Genomic DNA, 12,434 nt, shown 5'->3' on the forward strand with positions numbered 1-12,434 from the left:
CCATGTGGACAACACCCTGCCAAACTATGTGGGCCATGTAAGCAAGAATGAGAAACTTTTGGGGGTAAGCTGAGATTTGGGGGTTGTTTTGTTGCTGCCTATCTTAATTAAAAACCCTAGGAATCAAAAGAACATAGGAATTGGATTCAGACGATTTGGTTGACATACAACTTAATAGCTCTGTCAACCTGGATAAGTCCCTTAAATTTGTTGAGTTTCTTATGCTTCCTTTCTAAAATAGAGATGATAAAAAATATTCTGTATCTACTTGAAAGAGTGACTACGAAGATCAAATTGCATAGTGTACGTTGAGTCACTCTACAATATATATTCATAAATGTGGTGACACAATTTTGATTTGATATTGTGATTTTCTGATTAAGGGACTTTCTTTTCCTAATCACCTACATTCCATATCCATAGAAAAAGTAGATAAGAAGACCAAAGTTAGAGTATAGGAATGAACGAGATGACATTCTTTATTTGTTTTAATCTGTTATAGGCATACTGTGGCTCTGATAATTAAATTCAAGATTTCTTAGAATTAAGTATTCCAGATTCAAGTTCATGACATCCAGCTGTTTCAAATTTGTCTATATGTTTTCCTCTTTACTTTTGAGCATCAGAAAACCAAGACCCTGTCTTCGATTTCTTTTAGCACAAGTTGGAGTACGAAATAAACTATGTGTTCAGAGAGCATCAAACCAGTTTCTCTTATTTCTTACATTCTTTTTTATGCTTTAAATTATTTATTGGCACAAAAGTATGGAACGCTTCACGAATCTGAGTGTCATCTTGGCTCAGGGGCCGTGCTAATCTTCTCTGTATTGCCCCAGTTTTGGTATATGTGCTGCCAAAGTGAGCACTAGTTCTTGAATTCCTAAATCAGATTGCCCAGTCCAACAAAACAAAGAGACCAACAAAACCAGTAGGCATTGACTGGACATCTCCTTTACTCACTGAATGGGCAAAACTAAGAAGAGAAACCAACATACAATTAGCTTTCTACATTTTGCACTATGAAATCTGACCATGCTTTGTGTTCTGCCCACATAAAAGATGATGGGAATATGGTGTGACGTGACGTTATCACCTAATCTCTCCAATGAATAAGCAAAGACGGTGCAATCATTAGATGTTCTAGGTAACGGCTAAAAGTAGGCTCTCTGAAGCTGGCTCCACTGATTACTGAATTACCTTGAGCATGCAACTTGTCTATACCTGTTTTTCATCTATAAACGTGATATAAAAATAGCACATAACTCACACAGTAGGTTTAAGAGTTAATGGGTCCAAATCCGTGTTTCTTTCTACGGAATACCACATTTAAGTGGACCAATTATGGTTTATGTCTAAATTGAAATGTAATCTGCTACAAAATTATCCTTCCTTATTTCTGGTAAAAGTCTTTTCTTCTTGTTACTCAAATAGGAGAACTCTATGTGATGTGGGTTTTGTTGTTGTTGTTGGTTGGTTGGTTTTTGTTTTTGAGGTTGCACCTACATCTCCTTTCAAACCCAACCAGTAGCCCAAACTGGTCAAATATTGTCACAATAGAGTCTCTTCCACTTCCTTTTTGTCGCCATTTCACAAATCCAGGCCCTCATCTTCCCACTGCCTTAATGCTCTGGGCTTTCTACCACACGTTCTGCTGTCAGTGACTTTCACCTCGCCCTTGCTAGAGTGGATAGAAGAGCTAGTCTTATATTTCTCTTCAAAGATATAGTTTTGAAAAAATAGACATCTGGGCTCATTTCTACCACTAAGAGTATTAAATTATTTAAGGAAGAAATCATTAAAGTAATGAAGTGGTAGGTTTTTTTTGCCCAATATAGTAAGCCACATATGAATTTATAAGAATAGCAATGTTCCATTTTATATATACTGCATATAAATTGAATGGCCACACACTCATACACACACATATATGTACATATACATATGTATATATATTTATATATATAATGTGGCATTGTTTTGTGTGTATATATATATATATATATATGCACACAATATACATTTTAATGTCTTCCTTCTTAGAAGGTACAATGATTCTTCACCAATAGATGGGTATCTATGCTAGCATGAAAATGGATGTTAGTCATGAATTCAGATCCAGTAAGAAATTCCTGAGTTTCAGATTACTATACAATATTTGAAGAAAGCTTTGAAATGGGTATCATATTTTTACATTGGACATTTGTTATTTGACTTGATGCATTCCCTTTCTGAATTTTATAAGGGCCTCCACGGTACCTACAAACACACACACACACACACACACACACACACACACTTATAGAAAGCAAATAAGGGGGAGGAATGTGCTTGCCAGCTTCAATTTTATATAGATAAAAATGCATGAGACAAGGGGATGAAAACGTAGGAGCAAAGGGACAGGAAATGTCAAGCTTGATAGGTTATGCTGAGGGAAAAGACTTATTCTAAAAATAAGTCCTACCATTTAACCTGCTGGTGTTAATTTGATTTTATATTCAGCAGGAATATTCTATCAGCGATTAAATCTAGATTGTTATTCTATCAACCTAAGAATTTTGTTGTTTACTGAGCTGACTATCTCAAAGCTCTTAATCTGTGATTGTCTTTCAGGGAAGTATTTAAAGAATGGTACGAATTTAACTACATAATACACTATCTTGTGGCCTAGTGCTGCCCAAAAGTCTCTGGCGCCTTAGAAGTTATTGTTATTAATATGTTGTTTCCAGGTGAAAAACTCCCCCTTCCCCACAAGGATGACTCTTGAAAATCAACCTCAACCAAATATAAAACAATGCATTCCAAACGCTCTTGTTTTTCCTCATGATTTGTAAACTGAACACAAATGAGTGAAAAATGGAGATAGTCTGCAGCAGAGTTCCACCGACCGTTTCCATTGTCCCTCAATCATTTTTTCCTTCCCTCAGCCAGGAGAGCTGATTCTAGCTGGTAGCAGGTGTCTTATCAGAGTACCTCATCTGTGAATGACTGTTCACACCTAATTTTCCTAGCAGCATTTAATTTTAATGTGTTACATTCCCTCTTCTTCCTTGTTCTAACGCTAATCATTTAGTATCTCTGTTGTTAACCCACTCCAGGGATGGCATGCAGTGAGCCAACATTCCCCTTTTCTGTGCCCACAGCACATATAATCAATAGCCACATTCTTTCCTACTGAGTCTAGACATCTCTGGAATTCTTACCTCATTGAACTTCAGATAGTCTTCAACAGTCAATTATGGCTAAAACCTACTTGCTACTCCTGGGTTACTCATTCTCTTTAAGACACATGTGTTATAAAAGTTCAGGAGAAGTAATGATGGATCTCAAATTTATTTTTATAAGTTATGCTTATTAAGTTAACTACATATGTATATATATATGTATGTATCTATATAATTATCATACAGGCTCATTCTTATGACAGGCATTGACTCTTGTTCATGTTTACTCAAAAATATTATGAAATTAATTGAATATTATGAAATGAATATTATGAAATGGATAATCATATTAAGGATGGATATATATATATATACATATATATAATGATATTAAGGATACATATATTATGATATTAAGGATATATATATGTTTTTAATAGCCATAAATACAGGTGCAAAAAGTAACAACTTAGTCTACAGAAAAAAAAAAAAAAAAAAAAAACTACCAGAGTACAGCTTTAAGGCAACATGCTTTATTTTATGTTTCCCAAATGGGTTGTACTTAGCTTGATTATAACACTTGCCACATTGCTTTCTAATTGCTTCCTTTCCTGTTTCACTGACTAGCTCCTTAGAAGCAGGAGAGCCTCACTTCTCTTTGTATTGTCAGCACACTATTCAATTTTTCCACATAATAATGGTGTGACAACTGTTTATATAATAAATAACTGATTGAATGAATAATATATTTTTTAACCAGTAGTCTTATATTACTCTGCTGTCATGAAATTAATTCTATTCTTAGCACTTTGATAGCATTTTAATTTTCTAATCCCAGTGAAATTTTGTGCAATGCCTATTTTCAAATGTATATTTGACCTTAGGAAAATCACCACCCCATGTTTTTTTTTTTTTTTTACAATATTACAGAAATTGACCTGTGCTCATTCTTTAAACAATTTATTGCTAGTAATTAGTTTAAATTGTGAAATTAGTGTTTAATAGCTATAATCCTTAAACTGTAAAAGTAATTATATTGATGTAGGAGGCTGTAAAGGTTATCATACTCACACAACAATGTGAACTTGAAAGTATCTTTGAAGCAGTTCAAAACCAATTTCAAATTAATTAAATCATCTTTGAGCCTTCTGAGATGTGTTTAGAACTTGAATTTTTAATAAAATAAATATTTTAAATAGATTACATTCACTCTTCTCTTTACAACCCAAATATATTTCCATAACAGAAAAAATCTGAAAAGTCAGAATCTTATAAAAGGTGAATTACTATGTATTTATTATCAATAATACTATAAAATTGCTTACAGACCATCCATAAAGGCATAGATTTCTTGACCTTATCAAAGTAGAGATTTTTAGATGCATAAAATGCTGACATACCATTAGATAGATTATAGACTATCCCTTAAACCTTGTTGATTAATGGTATGGTGCTAGTTGCTTCGGGTAACCCCACCCCTTCTGAATCCTCAGCTTAAACTCACCCTTTGGAATTTTATTTTGCATTTTGAAACAGAGCTAGCACTAGTACTTTCCAGTTTCCCCTAGTACCTAGGCTTGGTTAAATCCTGATGGTTATGATTAAACCCTACTTGCATCTGAACTCTGTTTGACACCTTAAACAGGCTTTGAAACATTTGTAAGAGTTAATCAAATGAAGACATGGTAGCATGAAACTCCATGATGGGTCAAGCAAAATACATGTGGGTTAGCATTATGAAAATACAAAGTGAGGGAAAAGGACTAAAACTAGATGTGGGTAAGGAGATTAATGAGTTAAAGTTGAAGAGAACTTGCTCACAAAGACAACTCGTGTGGGAGTCTGAATGCCATCTTGCAGGCGAAGTGGAGTGATTGAAGAATACTGGCTGAGAAAGATGCATGACACTGATGGGCACCTCAAGGATGTATTTAAGAGCCAAAGAGTGGAATGAGGAAAACCTGAGAAGCATCTACTGAACTCATCTGGACAATATACTGAAAGAAGGGATATATTGGAATAGAAAACAGACTGAAAAATACTCACAAAACAGGATACCACGTGTCAGGGTATGGGGAGTAACAGGAAGAGACTGTGGCCTGACTTATAGGTCTTTAGTTTTGACAATTAAGCAGATTATGGTGCCATTTATAGAGTTTGGAACATATGGGGTGGGGTTTCCATTTTGGACATGATGATTTTGAGACGAATATGGTACAATCAAGGGTTAATGGGTAGCCAATATTGTGATACTTGAGTGAGTAAACTTAGGACATGGTTTGGGTTGGAGAGACATATTTATGAGTCATTAGCATATAAACAGTTTTCAAAAGTAAGAGAGGTGATGGAACTATAGAACTAGTATCAAGAGAGCATGAGTAAAAGACAATTTATAAGGGATTTTAAAGGTTAGGCTGACAAAGAGATGACAAAATAAAAACAAAATGAAACAAAAATCAGAGCTGTTGAAGACAGCCCTGGAAAAACAAAAATTTTCCAGGAACGTGAAGTCAAGAGTGTCAGATGCAGAAGAGAAGCAATGGCCTTGAAAGAATGGGGGCGGAGGGCACCTGACATATCTTGTCTTTTTGGACGTTTCTAAATGTTTTTATTATGATATTATTCTGTTCAATCAGTGATGGGGAGTTCTAGTATGCTATCCTGGTGTAAACCCAGCACGTCCTATCCCACCTGTGGATTACAACTACAAAAAATCTGTTAAAAAAATCAAAACATCTACTACCTAGGTAGTTGAACAATAAAAACAGGCAGATTGTGAGAGGGAGTCAACATTTGGAGAAGCAGTGACAAGCGAGTGAGTTTTACATCTCTTTTCTTTTCAGGCTTTATCCCACTGCACAGGCACTAGTCATAGAGTGGCACAGCTAAAACCCCAATAGAAACTCCACCTTCTACAAGAACCAGGAAATGGACCCCTGTGTATGGAGAGTATGCAGAGAATGATTATAACAGGTTCAACTTCTTCATCATTGAAAAGAGCCTTTATGTGAGATTCAGGAGACCCAATTCTAATCTGTGGATCACTAATTTAGATCTGTTTGATTCAACCCCTTCAAGTAATTGCATTATTCTATGAAAAAAAATGGCTAACATGACACTTTTCTGTTTAATTTCTCTGTGTTAAATGTCAAATATAGCAATGTACTCAAAAAAGCTTTTAAATGATCATAAATTTGTATTTAAATATGTTATTAATCAGATTTATATTTCTATTGGTTTATAACCTCCGGCATTTTTACAATATGGGTCCATACTCTGGACATCATCTGGTGTTCAAGTTCAAATAATTACCATGACTTAGCTTATCTCAGTGCATTTAATGTGATTGTTATTTGATCAGCTGACATCATACTGTAAATGTAGTTTTTTTTTTTCCTTGATTCTATCTGTCCTTTATATTCAAGTGTAGATGTAGTGTCCCAGTCTTTGTCTGTCAGGTGTTTCATTTAAAGCTCCATGTCTCATGAGCAAGGAAAACCCATTTAGCAATGATGGGAATCTGCTCTTTATGGCCTGTGACTTCTTCACACTTTCCTTTTTTCACATAATTATAGTTCTGAGAGGTTTGTGAACCAACTTAATCACTTGGAAATCATATCACTTTGACTGTTAATACCTTTCATAATTATGACCTTTGAGTTTCTAAACCAGTGCCACTGGAAGAAGAGCTTAACTTTTTGCTCTTTATAGTAGTACTTGGAATAATTACAGTTTTTGATATAATTGATTTAGGAGCAGATGTCCAGGTCTAATTGAATATAGCACTATGAATTCCTTTCAGATCAGTTGCATTCTGGGTAATAATCTCAATTGTAATCACAAACTGGGAGTTTTCTCCCTTTCCCTTATCTCCTCTCCTTTTCGCTCCACTTCTCTTTTATTCCCTTTCTCTTCATCTTTTTTTCTTCTCTTCCTGCTTCTTCTCCTCTTTTTGCTCCTTGCTTTTTTTTTTCTCTCCTCTCCCCCCTCCACTCTTTCTTCTCTTTTCTCTCTCCTTTCAGAGGCCTTTTAACCCTTTAAATTTTTTTTAATGAAGGACCAACATTAAAAAATATTTACTGTCTGTAGTTAAATGTAAATGCTTCATGTATTTTCAAGATAATGCAGACTTAAAAGTTGTCAGATTTATAAGGAAAATAATTTGCATCAACAAAATAATCTGAGTCTCATATGTCCCAGTGAACTACACATTCTATTCTATCTGTTTCACTGACCATTTCACATAAATAGAAGAACCCCTGCATTCAAACAATAGATGGTGGAGGAGGAAAGAGTCTCGAGTTTCTCAAGCTTCCCTTGGTACTTCATTTCTCTCCGAAATCAGTACATCTCCATTACCACAGCACAAGCACACTGTCAACATTTACTAAAAGTTAAAAAAAAAATGGAAACACGTCTGGAGACAAAAAATATATATCGCTTTAAATTAGAATATGAGTAGGTTAAAAAAGCTTTTTGGGCATCTGAGACATTTTGAAGCTGTATGAGAACACAGACCTAGAAAATGTAATAATTACACCTCACAGAAACGATCAACATTGGCCTAAAATTAAACTGAAAATGTAGAGCGGAGTTTGAAGTTAGAATAATATTTTCAATCAAAATCTATTTATTGTTTATGCTCTATGCTCTCTTGACTTTAGTTATCTTTTTCAGATTAAGCAACAGCTGAAGTATATATAAATCTACTAAAATTTACATATAAACAAGGTTGATATATCAATTACTTTCCATCTAATTTAGTAACGATTACTGAATAATAACAACACTAACAAAAATGACAGCTACCATTTTAGAGAATATGACTGGCATGATTCCAAGGCAATTCACCTACTACCCACACACACACATTTCATCAACACAATGAGCTTGATGTTACTATCTTTACGCTACAGGTAACTAAGCTGAGGTCAGAAAAAATGATTAAATTGATTTGAACACTGGCTTGTCTGATTATTCTTTTAAACAAAAAAAAAGTTGCTACCTTGTACTAGGAACTAAGACTATGGAAATGATGAACACCTAGATCTTGTGTTCAAGCCATTCACACTCAAAATTGAGCAGGTAGGCTACATATTCATAAGCCAATAAAATCAATAAAGTATATGTAGATAAATGCAACATAGAAAATTTTACATGGTAAGGTATAGAGCTAGAAGGCAGGAGGCAGTATACTGATAGAGTAAACCTTAGTTCTGCAGACACTAGTGGAGAATTCTCACTCATAGCTCTTACTTCCGCCACCTAACTACAGTTCAAAGGCTGTGACATGCACATTTCTAATTTGTAAGGCTATTGCCTCTGAAAATGCATCATTGTCATTGGAAAAGATGGTCCTTTAGGTTGTGAAAGCCTTACTGTCCCCTACCCACCATTCTCTGATGAGGAGAATCATCAACTCAACTGTTCAAGTTGACCCCTATATTCTGTACCCTGAGTGGATGGATATCTTGCACTCTCTGCAGAGCAGGTCTTGTGTTTCTGTATTATACATCCAGCCTATACGAAACCATCCAACAGGTCAAAGTATGAAGGAATCAACTCTCCCTTAATGGAATGTGGAGTGCCCCTCATAACACCGCCACTTTGCCATCATCATTTACAGATTTGGGAAAATAAATTATAAATCATTTTAAAGATTTTATTTATGCACAATAAAACCAATGGTATTTTCCTTTTCCACATCCATTTTGTTTGTTTGTTTGTGCATCGGGTGTTGTGAATAAAGAGAGTAAAAATGTTGAGTGGGTTCTCAATGTTTGGATAACCTGAGATTTGGTGAAAGCACTGTCTTCTGATCAGTAACCAAATCACAGTGATCAGGGATCACTACTGAGGAGAGAGTACTGCTAACATGCCAAAAAATCATTAACTAACACGAAGTCACCAGGGGTAAAAGGGATTTATGAGCGTGTGAGGGAGTGCTTGCAGTGCACTTAGCTAGGTGGTTATTTTGGTATGATTTGAATTCTTTGAAAAACTAAGTTTATCCTACATCAAAATAAAAAGCTTCTGTACAGCAAAGGAAACAGTTAAAAAAAAAACTGAAAAGAAACCTAGTGAATGGGAGAAGAGATTTCCAAGTGACAAATCCAATAAAAGGTTGGTAGTCAAAATATATAAAGAACTAATACAACTCAACACCCAAATTGGCAGAAAATATGAACAGGCATTTCTCTAAAGAAGACATCCAAATGGCCAAGAGACACATGAAAAGATGCTCATCACTAATCATCAGGGAAATGGAAATCAAACCTTCCACGAGGTATCGCCTCACATCTGTCAGAGTGGCTCAAATTGAAAATGTAAGAAACAACAAATGTTGGCAAGGGTGTGGAGAAAGGGAAGCTACTTGCACTCTTGGTAGGAATGCAAACTGGTGCAGCCACTGTGGAAAATAGTATAGAGGTTCTTCAAAAAGTTAAAAATAGAACTATCCAATGATCCAGTAATCACATCATTGGTTATTTACCTCAAAAATACACAAACACTAATTCCAAAGGATACATGCACTCCTATGTATATAGCAGCATTATTTTACAATAGCCAAATTACAGAAGTGGTCCAAGTGCCCATGGAGAGATGAACGGATAAAGAAGATGTGGTATATATACAATGGAATATTATTCGGCCATAGGGATGAATAAAATCTTGGCATTTGCAGCAACATGGGAGGGGCTAGAGAGCATAATGGTCAGTGAAATAGAGAAAGACGAATACCGTATGACTTCACTCACCTGATCAATTTAAGAAATAAAATACTGATCAATTTAAGAAATAAAACAAGTGAGTAAAGAAAAAAGAGAGGGAGAAACCAAGACACAGACTCTTAGCTACACAGAACTGATGGTTACAAGAGAGGAGTTGGGTGGGGGGATGGGTGAAATAGGTGAAGGGGATTAAAGAGTACATTTGTCATGATGAGCACTGCATCATGTACAGAATTGCTAAATCACTATATTGTATGCCTAAAACGAATATAACGTTGTGTGTTAATTACACTGGAATTAAAATTTAAAAACTTAGAAAAATAAGATTATCATTTTGTAAAGCAATTTAAAAAATGCTGCCCTCAAAATAAAACTACTGACTGCCATGAAGTAGTTTGATTTCATATAGCAATTTTCCTCAAATCGTATTTTTAAATGCAACTACATTTAATTTTACCTCTCATCATCATGGATTTTTTGATAATAATGTAAACGTTTACATCAATCTACTTGTTTTCACTTTTGGCTTTAGTGTTATTTAGCATTTATGTTTTAGGCAAAATTATTTAAAATTATATTTTCAACTGAAAACATGGATAGGTGGCTTAAAATAGGAAATTTTAAGCATAGATTTGAATAAACAGAAATGCACAAAAATCATAAAGGAGATTCAGAAAAACCCATGGAATGTTGCAAAAACCATGTGCATAATAAAAAGATGGAAGTACTTTCCTAACCACAATGAGCAGGTACTTATTAAAAATCAACAGTAAATTTAGAAAGTCAAGGACATACCAAAATGAATATTTAAGATATTGGTTTCATTATTGTAAATTTCAAATGCACATAAAATTCGAGATCTTAAAGAGAAATCTGAAACAAAGCAAAAATTTTGTAAAGCTATCCTCCTTCAATAACACTAATCTATAATATTATTTTTTAATTAGCCCTTTTAAGGTATATTTCTCAGTGAAAAAAAAATGAAGGGGGAAAGAGCATACATTACTCTGCATTGGTACCTCCTGGAAAAGAAGTAATAAATATATTCATGCAGTTTATATATGTATGTATGTATCTACATATATATCTATGTATCTACTTATGTATACCCCTCTTATGTATGGAAAAAGAGTGACAAAGAGAGAAATTTGTGTGTTCACAGATGCATAATTTCTGCAACAAAAACTAAGAAGTTAGTAACAACAGTTGTGTTAGAGAGAAAATTGGGAGGCAAGTCAGGTAAGATGGACACTCTTTGCATCATATGTATATCCTTTCATAGTGTTCAAACATTCTAGAAATCATGCTAATTTCCATTTCAACAATAATAAATAAAACCATACACATAAACAAAATCATAAAATTTTGAAGAAAGCTCACCAGAAGCATTTTTGTACCTACAGTCAAGACATCTATACTGAAAGCAAGATAATGACCAAAACAAGTAAGCCAACAGTCAATAATTTTAAGTGCTCTTTTCAGTCATTTGCATGATCACCTTCCAAGGAAAAATGAGTACTATAAAGGGTACTTTGATGACTCCCTGAGCTGTGAAAAGGGTCAAATCTGTTTTGGACTGGGGAAAAAAAAAAAATCAGGTTTCTTTTTAATCACCAAACTGAACACAGGCCCTTGTAATGCCTTAATTAGAATGATGCCAGCAAAAGGGGCATCTGAACGTGTGCGAGGGACATGTGTGCAATACAGTAGAGGGCTGACTTTCACCTGGTGTTGTTTTATTGGACCTTGCTTGGTATCTTGTTGTTGATGTTGTTGTTGTTGTTGTTGTTGTTGTTGTTTTTCCAGTGAGTCAAAAAGAATGGTTAAACAGTAACTTTTGTTATATTTAATGAGCTCGTTTGTACTTTACATGAACAGGGACCTTGAAATCTCACTTTGCTCTGGCTTCATGGGAGAAGGTGCTGGTAAGAGTTTTCAACTCAAGGTTGAATTGTTATCTATCTCTCTGAAGGAAATAACCAGTGAAAAGAGATAAGAGCTATGAGGGGTTAGGAACTCCATACATTTTAAGAATAAAGAGTGGCCCAGAGTTGACAAACTCAGCAGATTTATTTTTAGTACTAAATTTCCATCCACACTACAAGGCACTATAATATTTTTTTCTCTTTTCTTCTTTTTAATCTACACTTAACAAGATCACACCAATGAAAATAAAACTTTAGCTTTAGATCTAGAATGCTCTTTGTGGTGCTATAAGTAATTTGTTTTAATTCACACACTAAAAAACAGCATAATTAGTAATGTGACTTAGTTGAGAAAAACACTTGGACTGGGATTTCTCTGTACCAATAGAAAAGGCTAACTGGCTGCTCAAATACCATTTTACTCTGTTATATATATGTGATTTTTTCTCAACAGGAACATATTTTTAATGACATTTTCAACAACTGCCTAAAACCACTGCTTTATTCTTTGGTACATGCCATTCTGAACAGTGATTACTATGATATACTCATAAATCAGTGGAAAATATCATTTGAATCCATAGATTTATATGCATCAGAATTCTTAAAATACTATG

At 34.5% G+C, this 12,434-nt stretch overlaps 1 non-coding gene across 1 annotated transcript; it reads right to left on the minus strand.

Annotated features, from left to right (window-relative positions):
- Positions 1-759: 759 nt before the first annotated feature.
- LOC113598934 (U6 spliceosomal RNA) lies at positions 760-866 on the minus strand. Its single transcript, XR_003419701.1, has one exon. It is a non-coding gene; the product is annotated as a U6 spliceosomal RNA (small nuclear RNA).
- Between the last annotated feature and the right edge of the window lie 11,568 nt (positions 867-12,434).

This window comes from Acinonyx jubatus, chromosome B2 (assembly GCF_027475565.1).
Source record: "Acinonyx jubatus isolate Ajub_Pintada_27869175 chromosome B2, VMU_Ajub_asm_v1.0, whole genome shotgun sequence".
In the NCBI taxonomy this organism is placed as follows: Eukaryota; Metazoa; Chordata; class Mammalia; order Carnivora; family Felidae; genus Acinonyx; species Acinonyx jubatus.